Source organism: Lolium perenne, chromosome 5, assembly GCF_019359855.2.
Source record: "Lolium perenne isolate Kyuss_39 chromosome 5, Kyuss_2.0, whole genome shotgun sequence".
Taxonomy (NCBI): Eukaryota; Viridiplantae; Streptophyta; class Magnoliopsida; order Poales; family Poaceae; genus Lolium; species Lolium perenne.
The window spans coordinates 210,034,901-210,051,031 of NC_067248.2; the positions used below are offsets into that span (position 1 = coordinate 210,034,901).

The window sequence follows — 16,131 nt, forward strand, 5'->3', positions numbered from 1 at the left end:
ATCAAGGCCGCATATTCTTCAGCCGTTAGATCATTCTGAAACGTAACACGTCTTGATCCAGCCGTAATTTCCCAAGGCAATACGGCTTCCTGTCCATAGACCAGTTGGTATGGCGAGGTTTTTATAGCCCCGTGACATGACATGCGATAAGCCCACAGAGCTTCTGACAATACCTCATGCCAACGTCTAGGGTTCTCGTCAACTTTTCTCTTAATCAGCTTGATGAGGCTCTGGTTGGACGCTTGCCGTAATTTCCCAAGGCAATACGGCTTCCTGTCCATAGACCAGTTGGTATGGCGAGGTTTTTATAGCCCCGTGACATGACATGCGATAAGCCCACAGAGCTTCTGACAATACCTCATGCCAACGTCTAGGGTGCTCGTCAACTTTTCTCTTAATCAGCTTGATGAGGCTCTGGTTGGACGCTTCAGCTTGCCCATTTGCCTGAGCATAGTATGGAGACGATCGGATCAGCTTTATTCCCATGTCATCACAGAACTTTCTGAACTCCTTAGAGATGAAGACCGAACCTCCATCGGTCGTGATAGTCTGGGGAATTCTGAATCTATGAATGACATGTTCTTTCACAAAATTGATAACATCTTCCGATTTGACCTTCTTCATAGGGACGGCCTCCACCCATTTAGTGAAGTAATCTGTAATGGCCAAAATCCACTCATGGCCTTTGCTCGATGCAGGATGGATTTTGTCGATCATATCCATGCCCCATCCTCGGAATGGCCAAGGTTTGATGATGGGGTTCATTGCTGATGCGGGCACCATCTGAATTTTCACAAACATCTGGCATGCTTGGCACCCTTTATAGTACATGAAGCAGTCCTCAAGCATGGTGGGCCAGTAAAACCCTGATCGCCTGATCAGCCACTTCATTTTATGAGCCGATTGGTGAGTTCCGCAAGCTCCTTCATGTACTTCGTGCAAAAGCCGATTCGACTCGGCTGTTCCCAAACATTTGAGAAGTAATCCTTCCAAAGTCCTGTAGAACATATCATCTCCTATGAGGACATACTTCATGGCTTTGTACCTTATCCGTTTAGGTGCCCCCCGAGCCGGATCTTTCAAGTAATTGAAGATATCGGCTCTCCAGTCATCTGGTTCCAAGGCATATATCTGGACATCGGCTCCTTCTGCGACGTCCTTGTAGCCTGATGCCGTCTGGGCTAGATCGTTGGCCTCGGTATTTTGCGACCTCGGGATCCAATTGAAGTTTATGTACCTAAACTGTGTCATCAGCTCGCGGCATTGCATCCATAATGGGAAGAGGGACTCGCTCTCGCATTTGTATTCCTCTGTGAGCTGGGAAATTACCAATTTGGAGTCTCCAAAAACTTCCATTGCTTCTGCCCTGGCTTCCATAAGCAACTCCATACCCTTGTGTATTGCTTCATACTCGGCGACATTGTTGGTGCATGGGGTAGGTAGCCTGATGGAGAAGGAATATGTTGCCCCCTGAGGCGACACGAGCAGAATCCCGATACCACAACCATCTTCACAAACCGATCCATCGAAAAACATGGCCCATGCACGCACCGACAGTGTTGCTATATCCGTGTTGATTCGCTCAGCAATAAGATCGGCCAACGCTTGTCCCTTGACTGCCTTCGCCGGCTGATACCGGAGATCAAACTCCGATAACGCAAACATCCACTTACCAAGTCGGCCTTTCAACACAGGAGCCGACAGCATGTGTTTGACTACATCTGATTTGCAGATGATGACGATTTCCGCGGTGAGCAGGAAGTGACGGAGCTTGGTGCAGGTAAAGAATAGGCAGAGGCACAACTTCTCAATCTCGGGGTACCTGGTTTCTGCATCCAACATCCTTCTCCTGAGGTAGAACACAACTCTTTCCAGACCATCATAGACTTGGATCACCACTGAGGCGATGGAAGTGTCTGCTACCGACAGATAGATATAGAATGGTATGTCTGGCTGGGGCGGAACCAACACGGGCGGCTTTGATAGATACTCTTTGATCTCATCGAATGCTTGCTGTTGCTCTGCCCCCCAGCGAAATTCCTCATCGGCTTTAATCTTCACTAATCCCATGAACGGCTCGATTCGTCCTGACAAGTTGGAGATGAATCTTCTGACGAAGTTGATCTTGCCGATGAGACATTGCAGTTCCTTCTTCGTGGTAGGCGGCTTCATTGTGCGCACGGCCTCCTGACTCTTCAGGCCGATCTCAATTCCACGTTCATGAACTAAGAAGCCCAGGAATTGACCGGCCGTCACACCAAAAGCACACTTCTTTGGATTCATTCTCAGTCCGAATTTCCTAGTTCGGTCCAAAATGCGTCGCAAATCCTCCAAGTGTCCTTCCACCGAGACAGACTTGACTACCACGTCGTCGATGTAGATCTCCACCAATTTGCCAATCAGATCATGGAAGATGTAATTCATGGCTCATTGATATGTTGCGCCGGCGTTTTTCAATCCGAATGTCATGACCACGTATTCGAACAAGCCCACTGCACCTGGTACCCTGAATGCAGTTTTGTTTATGTCTTCTGGAGCCATGAAAATTTGGTTGTAGCCGGCGTTGCCATCCATGAAACTCAACACTTTATGCCCAGCAGCTGCGTTGATCAACGTTTCTGCGACCGGCATTGGATACTCATCCTTTGGAGTGGCTCTGTTGAGATCCCGAAAATCTATGGCGACGCGCATTCGGCCGTCCTTTTTCTCCACAGGCACGACGCTGGAAATCCACTCAGCATACCTGCATGGCCTGATGAACCCGGCAGCCAACATTTTCTCGATCTCTTTCTTGACTTCTTCTAAAACTTCGGCCTTCATCTGTCGTGCTCGTTGCTGGAATGGCTGAAATCCCTTCTTAAGAGGGAGCCGATGCTCAATGATGCTCCTGTCTAACCCGGGCATCTCTGTGTAATCCCAGGCAAAACAATCTGGGTATTCTTTCAACAGAGCTATCATTCGACTCCTCAGATGTGGACCCAACTTCTTGCTGATAAATGTTGGTCGTGGCTTATCCCCAGGACCGATGTCGATCTCTTCTAGCTCATCAGCCGATGTAAACCCATACCCTAGCTTTCCGTCACCTGTTAGATCAATGTTGAACACAGGCAAAGTATATGACGAGGGTAATATGGGCCGATTGCCTGAATCGGCCTCCTTTTTCATTGCATTGTTCAACGAGGGTGTGCAGCTTATTTTTATTTTTTGGGGCCGATCGCAGGGATCGGCCTTGCTACACCTGTCTAGTGACTTTGGTGCTGTTACTCTATCAGGCCAGTGGATAAGACCAGCCTCACCCCGTTTTTTGTAACCTCAATACGCTCACAGCCGTCTAAACTGACTCCAGAGAGCGGCTCTTGACCGTCCGCGTCCCACATGTTCGTGGCAGCTGTTGAGATCTCGATCGAATCATCGGCCGGGACGACTTCCACCTCATCTCCATCCCATTGTATCAGACATTGGTGCATCGTGGATGGAATGCAGTAGTTGGCGTGAATCCAATCTCTCCCTAGCAGGACAGCGTAGGTGCTTTTGCTGTCGACGATGAAGAATGATGTAGGGACGGTTTTCCGGCCTATAGTTAGGTCCACTTTCAGAACACCTTGAGTCTCTGATGCTTGGCCGTTGAAGTCGCTTAGCGTGACGTTGGTCTTGATCAGATCCGAGTTAGAGTGCCCCAAATGGCGTAGCATGGAGTGTGGCATGATATTAACTGCCGCTCCTGTGTCAACCAGCATCCTGCCAACAGGCTGCCCATTGATATACCCTTTCAGGTACAGGGCCTTCAGATGTTTGTAGCTCTTCTCCTGTGGCTTTTCAAAAATGACTGGTCGTGGGCCGAAGTCGAACTGTGCTATCGGCACTTCTTCGTTTCTTGGAGCGCAGAACTCCGCGGGAAGCATGAACACCATATTTGTGCCAGCCGATGCCTTCGCATCAGCTTTTGTCTGTTTGGGGCGCCATTCCTTCTTTGGTGGTCGATCTTCCGCATCCAAGGTTTGCTTAATCTTTACGGCCAGATCGGGCCGCGCCTTCCTCAAGGTGTGCAGGTATTGCGCCTCAGCTTCTTCTAAGCTACGTAGCCGCTGGACCCTACGCTTCAGGGAGTGACTAAGTCCATCTGGGCACCACCTTGGCCGATGGTATCGGTCTTCTTCTTCGTCTTCTAACTCCTCAGGATCTTCCTCCTGAGGTGACTCAGCTCTCCTGCCGCGGGATGGGAGTGGCCCTAGACGTTCGAACACTGACACGTCGCCTGTGTCCTCCCTCTTCTGTCTGCACTCCGGGCAGTTGTCGATTGTAGGCAATCGGCTCATCCCTGAATCCCAGCAATGCTTAAAGAAAGGACAGTCCCAGTGTCTGTCCATGTCTTTCTGCTCTCGTGACGTCTCTTTTGCGCGGCGTTCATATCTCTCGTCATCTCGATCATACCGATGATATCTTCCATTGTCGATGTCAGACCGATGATACCTTTGGTCATCTCTGTCGTACTGCCGACGTCGGTCATACTGATGCTCGTACTTGTTAAGGAGATGGTCTGAGAGTGGCCGCTGATACCGCACGGTCCTGACTTGTTCTTCAGTGATGTACCTTTTATCATCATATCGGAGCCGATCGCTTGAACCGGCCTCCTCTTTGTCCTTGCCATCGGAGGATTTGCTCTCTTCTTTGTCTTTGCCATGGCGGTATACAGACCCTGCCATGTTGACATCGAACGAAAAGTCTAGCCGACGCCTTGCGGAGCGGCTGAGTTCTACCATGTTGACGCCAGGGAACGGATGCGTGTCCACTTTCATGGCAAACTGTCCAAAGATCAGACGGCCTTGTTCTATCGCCATTTGGATCTGCTGACACAGCACCTTGCATTCGCTGGTGACATGGGTGAACGAGTGGTGCCACTTGCAGTATGGTTTCCCGTTTAGCTCTTGCGCCGTAGGGATCTTGTGGCCTTCGGGTAGTTTCAGCTGTTTTCCCTTAAGCAGCAGGTCAAAGATTTGCTCAGCTTTACTTATATCAAAGTCAAACCCTTTTGCTGGCCCTTGTGGTTTCACCCATGTACAGGTCACGGGGGCTGCCCCCCGAGCCCATTCAGCTACGGCTACCTCCTGGTCTTCTGCAGGGTCTCCAACCTCGTCCATCTCGACCAGGGCTACCAGACGTTTGAACTTGTCTTGGTACAACTCCGGGTGACGCTGCTCATATGCTGTTAACTTTTGGGCCATGTGCGCCAGCGAGTTGTACTCAACTTGGAAAACCAGGTCCTTGATTGGTGCTGCGAGGCCTAATACTGCCAGCTCGACTGCTTCTTTCTCCGTTATACGAGCCGAATAGCATCGGTTCTTCATAGTCCTAAAACGCTGGATATATTCAGACACCGTTTCTCCGTGCCTCTGCCGTACCTGTGCCAGATCGGCAATGCCAGCTTCGGTAGTTTCTGAGTGATATTGAATGTAAAACTGCTCCTCCATCTGCTTCCATGTCCGGATGGAATCTGGCGGCAACGAGGTGTACCACCCGAAAGCTGGTCCTGTGAGAGATTGCGTGAAAAACCTTACGCGTAGCTGGTCTGATGCTGAAATCATGCCCAACTGTGCTAAATATCGGCTCACGTGTTCAATTGAGCTGGACCCCTCTGATCCATTGAACTTTTAGAACTCAGGGAGCCGATATTTGGGTGGCAGTGGAATCAGATCATAATCATTAGGGTACGGCTTGGAATAGCCGATTGTTTTCCTCTTTGGCAGTATGCCGAATTGGTCTCTCAAGATCGTGCTGATCTGTTCCACTGTACTAGCTGCAGGAGCTGAGTTGTCATGACTTGTTCCGGTGGCGTATTTAGCTAGCCACGCCTGCTTATCTGCATCCGCTCCAGGAACCACTGCTAGTGTTCCAGCAATCCCTCCTGCTGAGATCTGGTTCGTGCGCGCGAAGGTGTTAGAATCCGGCACGTACGTGCACATATATCCATGTGGGATTTCCTTAGGTGGCTCGTACAGGAACTGGTAGTCGCTAGGATCGCCTCCGATTTTGTAAACGACGTACGCCGGTGAAGCCGGCGGCTCTGGAGCGGCAAGTGCAAACGGTAGCGGCGGTCTGGTTTGGAACGGGAGTTCTCCCTGGTGAGTCCCTAGGGCTGGCCCCGATGGAGAATACTGATGTTTCATAATCTCCTGAACCACGCGGACCGCAACGCGCTCAAAGGCATTTACCAAACTCTCAGAATGGCGGTGTACAGAATGAGCCACCATGTAGTTGACCTCCTGGCGCAGAGCTCTGGTGCGTTCCTCTGAAGGGGTAGACAGATCTACCTGATCGAGAGCACCCTCGGCTGAGAAACCCTTCCACCTAATGCCATGCGAACGGGTCCTACCGAAAGAGCCGATGAGATCGGCTTCGAAAAGAGCTTTGAGCTCATCATACTGTTTCTTATGCTCCTCGGGCAGATCTTCGTACGTGACTGGTTCGTCTGCCATCTCAGCTGCAGATGTTGACGTGGTTGCTGAAGACTATTCCACCGGGCGTGCCAGAATGTGTTGCCTGCCAAAACCCACCGGTGAGCTAGCGACGATCAACACCGTAGAGCCGGGAGGCTCCCAGAACTGCGGTTGGCCCTGGTCCCTCGGGCGACGGCCCGCAATGCCTTCTGGCACACGTCCCAGCTGAATGCAAGGGCGTGCCACCTGACCTATACCTGGTCAGGAAGGTGTTGGATTGCTTCGATTAGCTTCCTGCATGGTAAACACGTAAACATTAAATACGAGCCCCGATCGGCTCTTAGGTTGCTCTGTGGATCGGCTCAAAGAGCCGATTGTCCCATGGTTCGTGTTAGATTTGTAATAACATGGGACTCCTGCTTAGTCGATACCAAGATGAATCAATCTACGACAGTTTAGGGTTTTCACCGCATAACCGGAACGTCCTACACGTAATTGAGCCTAGCAGATACGTAAGATAGTAGGAAAAACTATCCCTAAAGAGGCCTAAAAACCAACATAAAGTCAATCCCAGGAACAATCCCTCTAGGAACAGCAAAACTACACCTTACGCGCTACCGGATCATTCAACTCGTTTGCAAGGCCTAACCATGCAGATATCAAACCAATCCTCGAAGAACGAGGAGCAACTATAATAGATCAGATCTACCAAGTAAAGACTAAGCAAGAAGCTACCCTTATACCTAAGATAGGTGTAAAGGTAGTTAGACGTTGAAGGGTGGCATAGCTAAGCAAGTATATTAGAAAAGCATCCACGTCAGCCCTAAAACATCTACGATAATAGTATTGCTCGCCATCAAAAACGCTTCAGCGCGAGCAACACCAAGCAGCGAATAAACAGCTACTGCCTAGATCGCAAGACGCGATCTAGGCAGCATGACGCTTACCCGGAAGAAACCCTCAAAACAAGGGGTGGCGATGCGCCTAGATTGATTTGTTGTGAACGTGTTCGTCCTCCTTCTCAATAACCCTAGATACATATTTATAGTCCGTAGACTTTCTAACTTGGGAATAATCCCAACCGTGAACGAGCTAAACTCTAACTCTTAATTCTAACCGACACGGAATCTACTATAATTTACAGATACACGGGCCACTTAGCCCAAAATCTCGTACAAGGCCGATTCATCATCTCCTTTACGTGCATAGCTTCCAAGCCCATCTAAATCACGGCCCACCTTCTGAACTGGTTAAATTCTGGTGATAACAGTCACTTAAGAAATTATCTTTGTTATCGTTTACCTACTCGGGACGAGTATGAACTAAGCTTGGGGATGCTTGATACGTCTCAAACGTATCTATAATTTCTTATGTTCTATGCTACTTTTATGATGATACTCACATGTTTTATACATATTATATGTCATTATTATGCATTTTCCGGCACTAACCTATTAACGAGATGCCGAAGAGCCAGTTGCTGTTTTCTGCTATTTTTGGTTTCACAAATCCTAGTAAGGAAATATTCTCGGAATTGGACGAAATCAACGCCCATGATCTTATTTTTCCACGAAGCTTCCAGAAGTCCGAAAGGGAAACGAAGTGGGGCGACGAGCCGACAACACACCAGGGCAACGCAGCCCAGGCCCTGGCCGCGCCGGCCTGTTGTGTGGGCCCCTCGCGTCGCCCCTAAACCTACCTCTTCGCCTATAAGAAGCCTTCGTCGATAATAGTTCCAGTACCGAGAGCCACGATACGGAAAACCTTCCAGAGACGCCGCCGCCGCCAATCCCATCTCGGGGGATTCAGGAGATCGCCTCCGGCACCCTGCCGGAGAGGGGAATCATCTCCCGGAGGACTCTTCACCGCCATGGTCGCCTCCGGATTGATGTGTGAGTAGTTCACCCCTGGACTATGGGTCCATAGCAGTAGCTAGATGGTCGTCTTCTCCTAATTGTGCTATCATTGTTGGATCTTGTGAGCTGCCTAACATGATCAAACTCATCTATCTGTAATGCTACATGTTGCGTTTGTTGGGATCCGATGAATATGGAATACTATGCTATGTTGATTATCAATCTATCATCTATGTGTTGTTTATGATCTTGCATCTCTCCGTTGCTAGTAGAGGCTCTGGCCAAGTCGTTACTTGTAACTCCAAGAGGGAGTAATTATGCTCGATAGTGGGTTCATGCCTCCATTAAATCTGGGGGAGTGACAGCAACCTCTAAGGTTGTGGATGTGATGTTGCCACTAGGGATAAAACATCAATGCTATATCTAAGGATGTATTTGTTGATTACATTACGCACCATACTTAATGCAATTGTCTGTTGTTTGCAACTTAATACTGGAGGGGGTTCGGATGATAACCTGAAGGTGGACTTTTTAGGCATAGATGCATGCTGGATAGCGGTCTATGTACTTTGTCGTAATGCCCAATTAAATCTCACACTACTCATCATAACATGTATGTGCATTGTTATGCTCTCTTTATTTGTCAATTGCCCAACTGTAATTTGTTCACCCAACATGCTATTTATCTTATGGGAGAGACACCACTAGTGAACTGTGGACCCCGGTCCATTCTTTTAGATCGAATACAATCTACTGCAATACTTGTTCTACTGTTCTTTGCAAACAATCATCATCCACACTATACATCTAATCCTTTGTTACAGCAAGCCGGTGAGATTGACAACCTCACTGTCACGTTGGGGCAAAGTAATTTGGTTGTGTTGTGCAGGTTCCACGTTGGCGCCGGAATCCCTGGTGTTGCGCCGCACTACACTCCGCCGCCATGAACCTTCAACGTGCTTCTTGGCTCCTACTGGTTCGATAAACCTTGGTTTCTTACTGAGGAAAACTTACTGCTGTACGCATCACATCTTCCTCTTGGGGTTCCCAACGGACGCGTGTTGAACGGAAAGACATACGTCAACCACGCACAGCAGGGCCGTGGGCTTTTGTTTCGTCCAATTCCGAAAATATTTGTAAAACAACTTTTCTGAAATCAAAAACAGCAGAAAACAGGAACTGACACTGTGGCATCTTGTTAATAGGTTAGTCCTAGAAAATGCATAGAAACATTATAAAGTGTGAATAAAACGTGTAGGTATTGTCATAAAACTAGCATGGAACATAAAAAATTATAGATACGTTGGAGACGTATCAGCGCTGCTGCAACTTGAGACGGTGAGAACTGACCCAGAGGACTCAACACTGTGAAGGGAGCCTACATGTGACAGATTGTTTCAACCATGTCCACCAAGATGGTACACGGTTGAACTGCCATAACTAGCCCCATCGTAGAACAACTCTTGTGCTTCAGCTTCTTGAAAAGCTACCCTGCAAATTCTGAAGCAAGGTGACCTTCTAGCACGTGAAAACATTTTCCGCCATTAGTTGTATTTTTCCTTCTTATTGAAAGACCAATACTGTCAGGAGAAAAAGCATGAAAAGTTAGGCACATAACAATGAATGGTGAAAGAAAGAAGTTAAGAACACTTTTTTTGGAAGAACTAAGAAAGCAAACTTTCCAGTTTCTACACATAAAAATGTAATTATTACTTTTGAGAAATATTTGATAGAAAATTCATGCCTCTTTAGGGCAAAGGATAAAACAAGACAAGTAGTTGCACATATAAGATTTCTTTTGAAATATGATTTTTTTTGAACGCAAGACACTTGGTCTTTCCTTAAACATATAGATTCATGAAGGCAAACACATGGCATGGAATCATTGAAAACTACATCCCAATTCTATAAAAAGACAATTATTTGGTTCATATGATCAAGGATTTCAATCGGGAAAGTTACAACATGTATTGCAGAACAAAATTATCATATTACCAGATTTGTTCATGACATGGTCATGTAGACTAGTACTAAGACAAGGCAAGAGATAAAATATCTGAAAGGCAAAAATTCTCCAAACTATAAAAGAAAAAAGTCGCAGATCTCTAGCAGAACAGCCGGCAAATTAGACACGAGATCGCCAATTCTGAATCCACAGACTACTACATAGCATCCCGTGATTACTTAATCTATTATCGATGTGACGAACCAGGCAAACGAATCTAACTAGAAATAGGCCTAAAAGTTTACGCGGTGAATTACGCCCAAACCAAAGATTTAATATATCAACCAGAAATCCCGTTTTACCAAAAAATGATGCCATTTTGCATAATATATCAAAATTAATTTTTAAATTTTTCAATAAACTAGATCACATAATGCATGGGCATTTCAAAGGATTTTTTTTTGAATTTTCTATCATTTTTTTTCGAAAACTGTAAAGGCGGTCCACAAGGGGGGTGGAGGAAAAATGGCAGCTCCTCCTAGTGCCGGCGCACCACCATATTGGTGCGCCGGGGGTAATCAAATTACCTCCGGCACACCAATATGGTGGTGCGCCGGTAGTAGGAGAAGATGCCCATTTTCCGTGGCCCGAACCTGGCCGCAAATTATTCCCGGCGCACCAAATATGGTAGTGCGCCAGCGGTAAGGGAGCATCACCGGCGCCCCTATATAGTAGCGCGCCGGTGGTAAATAGCACCGGCGTACCTAAAATGGAGTGTGCCGGCGATAACCTTTGCAGCTATATGACTTTTCCTAGTAGTGACCATTCATCTTCTTGATTTCCACCAGATGGTAGTTTGGTGTAATCCGAAATATCTCAGTATTGATGGACATTACACCTTTCCTACCTGGTTGCAAACTCTCCATCTTTAAGAATCCACCATCTTTCTTCATGAGCTTTAGCCGCAAGCTCTTTGCAATGTCCTCGAGCTTTGTGATGATTGTTGCAGCTCTGCTGCTAGATGTAAATTTTGACTCTTTGCTGGTGTTGTCCTCAAACATACAAGAGAGATCAAAACCATATGAAAGAGAAATGATGTCAAAGGCATTCATATTGGTGAGGTTCTCTTCCTCTCGTGTGGCTCAGTTGTACTGCTACTGAATGGATCAAAAATTGGATCCATGTCAACAGGAACAACATCCTCAGTCTGTATGCTATAATTAATTAGCTCTGAACCAGACCTGTTTTGAACCAAGGATTTTCCAAGATCTCTGAAAATGAGATATGCGCACTAGGGTTTGGATCAAGAATGCAACGCAAAAGCCTCCGGGCTTCCGAAGAAAACCAACTTGGCCATTTGAGTTCTGCTTTGTATATCTTCTGGTACATATCCATCAAATTATTGTCTTGAAAAGGAAGATAACCAGCCAACAACACATATAAGATCACTCCACAAGCCCAGATGTCAGCTTTTGCATCATCATAACCCATTTTTACAGATTAGTTTAGGAGCAACATATGCAGCAGTGCCACAAGTTGTGTGGAGCAAACCATCTTGTCTCTCGCATTCTGCAAGTGCACTCAAACCAAAGTCTGAGATCTTTAAGTTGCGATTATCATCAAGAAGAAGATTTTCAGGCTTCAAATCATGGTGATAGACCCCTCTGCTGTGACAGAAGTCTGCACTATTTAGCTGCTCGAAGTACTTGCGAGCAACATCTTCTTTCAGCCTTCCACGCTGAACCTTTTTTAACAGCTTGCCCCCCTTCACATACTCTACCACAAAATATATCTTCGTCTTTGTGGACATCACCTCATACAACTGGACTATGTTGGGATGTTTTACCAACTTCATCACCGATATCTCCCGCCTTACTTGATCCATAAGCCCACACTTGAAGATCTTCTATTTTTTCGATCACCTTAATGGCAACGCTCTGTGAAGTCTTGAGATTACGGCCATATTAAACTTTAGCAAAGCTCCCTTGACCAAGTAATCTTACTATCTCATATCTCTGCATCAAAATATTTCCCTTCTATTCTCCCATATTATCGCTCAATTTGCAACGAACACAGAAGGTAGCGCTGCTGCAACTTGAGACGGTGAGAACTGACCTAGAGGACTCAACGCTGTGAAGGGAGCCTACATGTGACAGATTGTTTCAACCATGTCCACCAAGAGGGTACACGGTTGAACTGCCACAACTAGCCCCATCGTAGAACAATCTTATGCATCAGCTTCTTGAAAATCCACCCTATAGATTCTGAAGCAAGGTGGCCTTCTAGCACGCGAAAACATTTTCCAACATTAGTTGTATTTTTTCCTTCTTACTGAAAGACCAATACTGTCAGGAAAAAAAGCATGAATAGTTAGGCACATAACTACTGAATGGTGAAAGAAAGAAGTTAAAAACACTTTTTTGGAAGAACTAAGAAATAAACTTTCCAGTTTCTACACATATAAATGTAATTATTACTTTCGAGAAATATTTGATAGAAAATTCATGCCTCTTTAGCGCAAAGGATAAAACGAAGACAAGTAGTTGCACAGATAAGATTTCTTTTGAAATATGATTTTTTCCTTAACTGCAAGACACTTGGTCTTTCCTTAAACATATAAAGTCATGAAGGTAAACACATGGCATGGAATCATTGAAAACTACATCCTAGTTCTATAAAAGACAATTATTTGGTTCATATGATCAAGAATTTCAATCGGGAAAGTTACAACATGTGCTGAATTTTTTTTTATCATATTACCAGATTTGTTTATGACAGGGTCATCTAGTCTAGTACTAAGACAAGGCAATAGATAAAATATCTGAAAGGCAAAAAGTCTCCAAACTATAAAAGAAAAAACTCCAAGATCTCTAGCAGAACAGCCGGTAAATTAGACACAAGATCGCCAAATCTGAATCCACAGACTACTACAGAGCATCCCGTGATTGCTTAATCTGTATGCATGTGACGAACCAGGCAAACGAATCTAATTAGAAATAGGCCTAAAATTTACGCGGCGAATTCCTGCATGATCCGCGTAAACCTATGCCCAAACCAAAGATTTAATATATCAACCAGAAATCCCGTTTTACCGAAAAAATGATGCCATTTTGCATAATATATCAAAATTCATTTTTAAATTTTTTCAATAAAACTAGATGACATAATACATGGGCATTTTAAATGAATTTATTTTTTGAATTTTCTATCATTTTCTTTTATTTTTTTCAAAAACTGGCGGTCCACGGGGTGGGGGGGGGGGGGGGGGGGGTGGAGGAAAAATGGCAGCTCTGGTGCGCCGGGGGTAATCAAATTACCTCTGGTGCACCAATATGGTGGTTTGCCGGTAGTAGGAGTAGCTGCCCATTATTCGTGGCCCGAACCTGGGCGCAAATTACTCCCGGCGCACCAAATATGGTTGTGCGCCGACGATAAGGGAGCATCACTGGCGCCCCTATATAGTGGCACGCCGGTGGTAAATAGCACCGGCGTACCTAAAATGGAGTGCGCCAGCGGTAACCTTTGCAGCTATAGACCTTTTCCTAGTAGTGCTACAACCAGTAAAATTATAACAAAATAAAAAAGTCAATTGCAACAAGCACAAAATAACAATTGCAACAAGCACAAAATAATAATTGCAACAAAACTAACAAAACATATAGGCAGATAGCAAAAAAGAAGGTGAAAGTGCAATTACAAAAAAAAGGTGAATGCAAAATGGTAAAATTACACCACATAATAATGAAATGAACACCGAAAAGTAACAAAAAAGATAACGAAAGGTAGACTGAAACTTCACAAAAGTAGATGAAACACCACCGAATGAAACACTGACATGAAACCTTTGAAAACATCAGGCACATGTATTTAGGAACTCCAAGAATTATAGTAGATCCTATTTTATTCTACAAATCATATTGTTGCAATATTGAAAAGGGCATTGAACATGCAAAACCTTTTGGTATATGACACTCTATTGAGTAGGAAAAGTAATATAAGATAACATAAAATATCATACTAGAATGTTCGAGAAACTAACTAGAATATAGTGCTAACACCTTTAACATGTGTCTTCTCGAACAAGTACTACTATCACATGTGGAGTCAACCTCGTTTAGAGTTTCTTCAACAAATAGGAAGTAGCCCTTACCACTCTATGTCTTGTATAGTTATTGTATAGTCCTTATCACTCTAGGTTTGTATAGTCATTATAATATGATGAGTGCTATAGAGCAAAATTGCGTGAATAAATTGATGGGAGGCAAACACTTTTAGTATGTGATAATTATTTGATTTTGCTTGGCAATCTGTTATAGCATGCCTTTTTCTCTGAATTTACCGAGTTTGTAATAATGTGGTTTTATGCATTCTTAGTTGGCATGGTAATAATATAAGATTTTGAGAGTATGCCCTATGGTTATAGTCATTAGATTATCAATTTTGAGTACGGATGTGCACACATAACTATACTGCTTTAGTGCATAACAAGTTGTAAATACACCCCTAAAATAGATGGTAAGGCATCCTAACACATGACAATAATTACTAATAAATACCCATTTTACATGAATCACAAATTCACAATACCAACATACAAAAAAAGATATACACTTTCTTTCCGGCCACTATTGTTTTCCACATCCATTTTGTCTCCTGGTCATCTTTGCCCTTCCTTTTGTTCTCTTCTTTACATTGCCACAATCTCTTCTTAATCCGAGTCTTATCGCCCCACTTCCCACTTTTGTTTGCCTTAGGTTTGTCACTACTAGCGGCAACAAGCTGGCACATCTCACACATCACCCTTTTCTTCGAGTCTCGAGGCGGGTCGATGTTGAAGCTACTAGTTTTACCAGCAAACTACTTCAAAGATAATAGTAGGCCAGTTCTCATATTGTCATTGTTATGGTGAATTCCCTTTAGATCCACATCCAAAGGCCATGTCATAGAAGTGCAAAGGGAGCATGATATTTCCAACGAAAAACCTATCAAACGATGTGTATGTGTATGGTCATTATCATTCATAGCGTGTAACATCATTTGAAAAGTTTATTAACACTTCAACAAAGGCAATACGACTTGGTCTTGCTGGTTGAATCAGGCCTCGATGCATGCATCACATTGATGATTATCCTTCTCTACACCTCACGATTCAACAGTTGCTGCGTGTGGACGATCTCCCCCTTATATGGATGACAAAATGCACAACGTTTGGCATGTATTGTGGTTGGCAAATCTGTTATAACATGTATTGTTCACCGAGTTATTTTTTTGAAAATGATTAGGTTTGTAATAATGCGAGTTTATGCATCCTTCATTGGCATGAAAATAAGATAATAATATAAGACATTCAATGTTTTACGGTTATAGTTGCATAAGTAATCAATTTTCAAGTATCTAGGTGCACACATGACTATAGTGCTTTGCAAACCTTTCCGGGCTTGTCTCCTCGGCCAAGTAAGTTTCCATATTTGTTCTTCCCTTTTTTTGAACTTCGCATCCACTCATTTGCATGTTTTTTTTTTTCAAATGTACACATTTTCCCATATAACTTGCTGCCCAAGTTTTGGAGATAGTGTGCACGTGACCGGTAGGGCATAACTAATCGTAAATACTTCCCCAAAATACATACCGTAGCAACTTGCTATGACATCCTAATATCCGACGCATAATGTACTAATTGAATACCATTTTTACGTGAATCGTAAATTCACAATACAAATACATAGCGAAAAAGATATACAATGTGTCCATAGTCTACATATTTTATGCATCTTTCATTGGTATATGAAAATAAGATAATAATTTGAGAGATTCAATGTTTTACGGTTATATTTGTCTAAAATTATCAACGTTCGAGTACTGTAATGCTTTACAAACCTATTTGGGCTCCCTTATT

At 44.5% G+C, this 16,131-nt stretch overlaps 1 pseudogene; it reads right to left on the minus strand.

Moving 5' to 3' along the window:
* Positions 1 to 11,047: 11,047 nt before the first annotated feature.
* On the minus strand, positions 11,048 to 12,454 carry LOC127304065 (CBL-interacting protein kinase 10-like; annotated as a pseudogene).
* Positions 12,455 to 16,131: the final 3,677 nt, after the last annotated feature.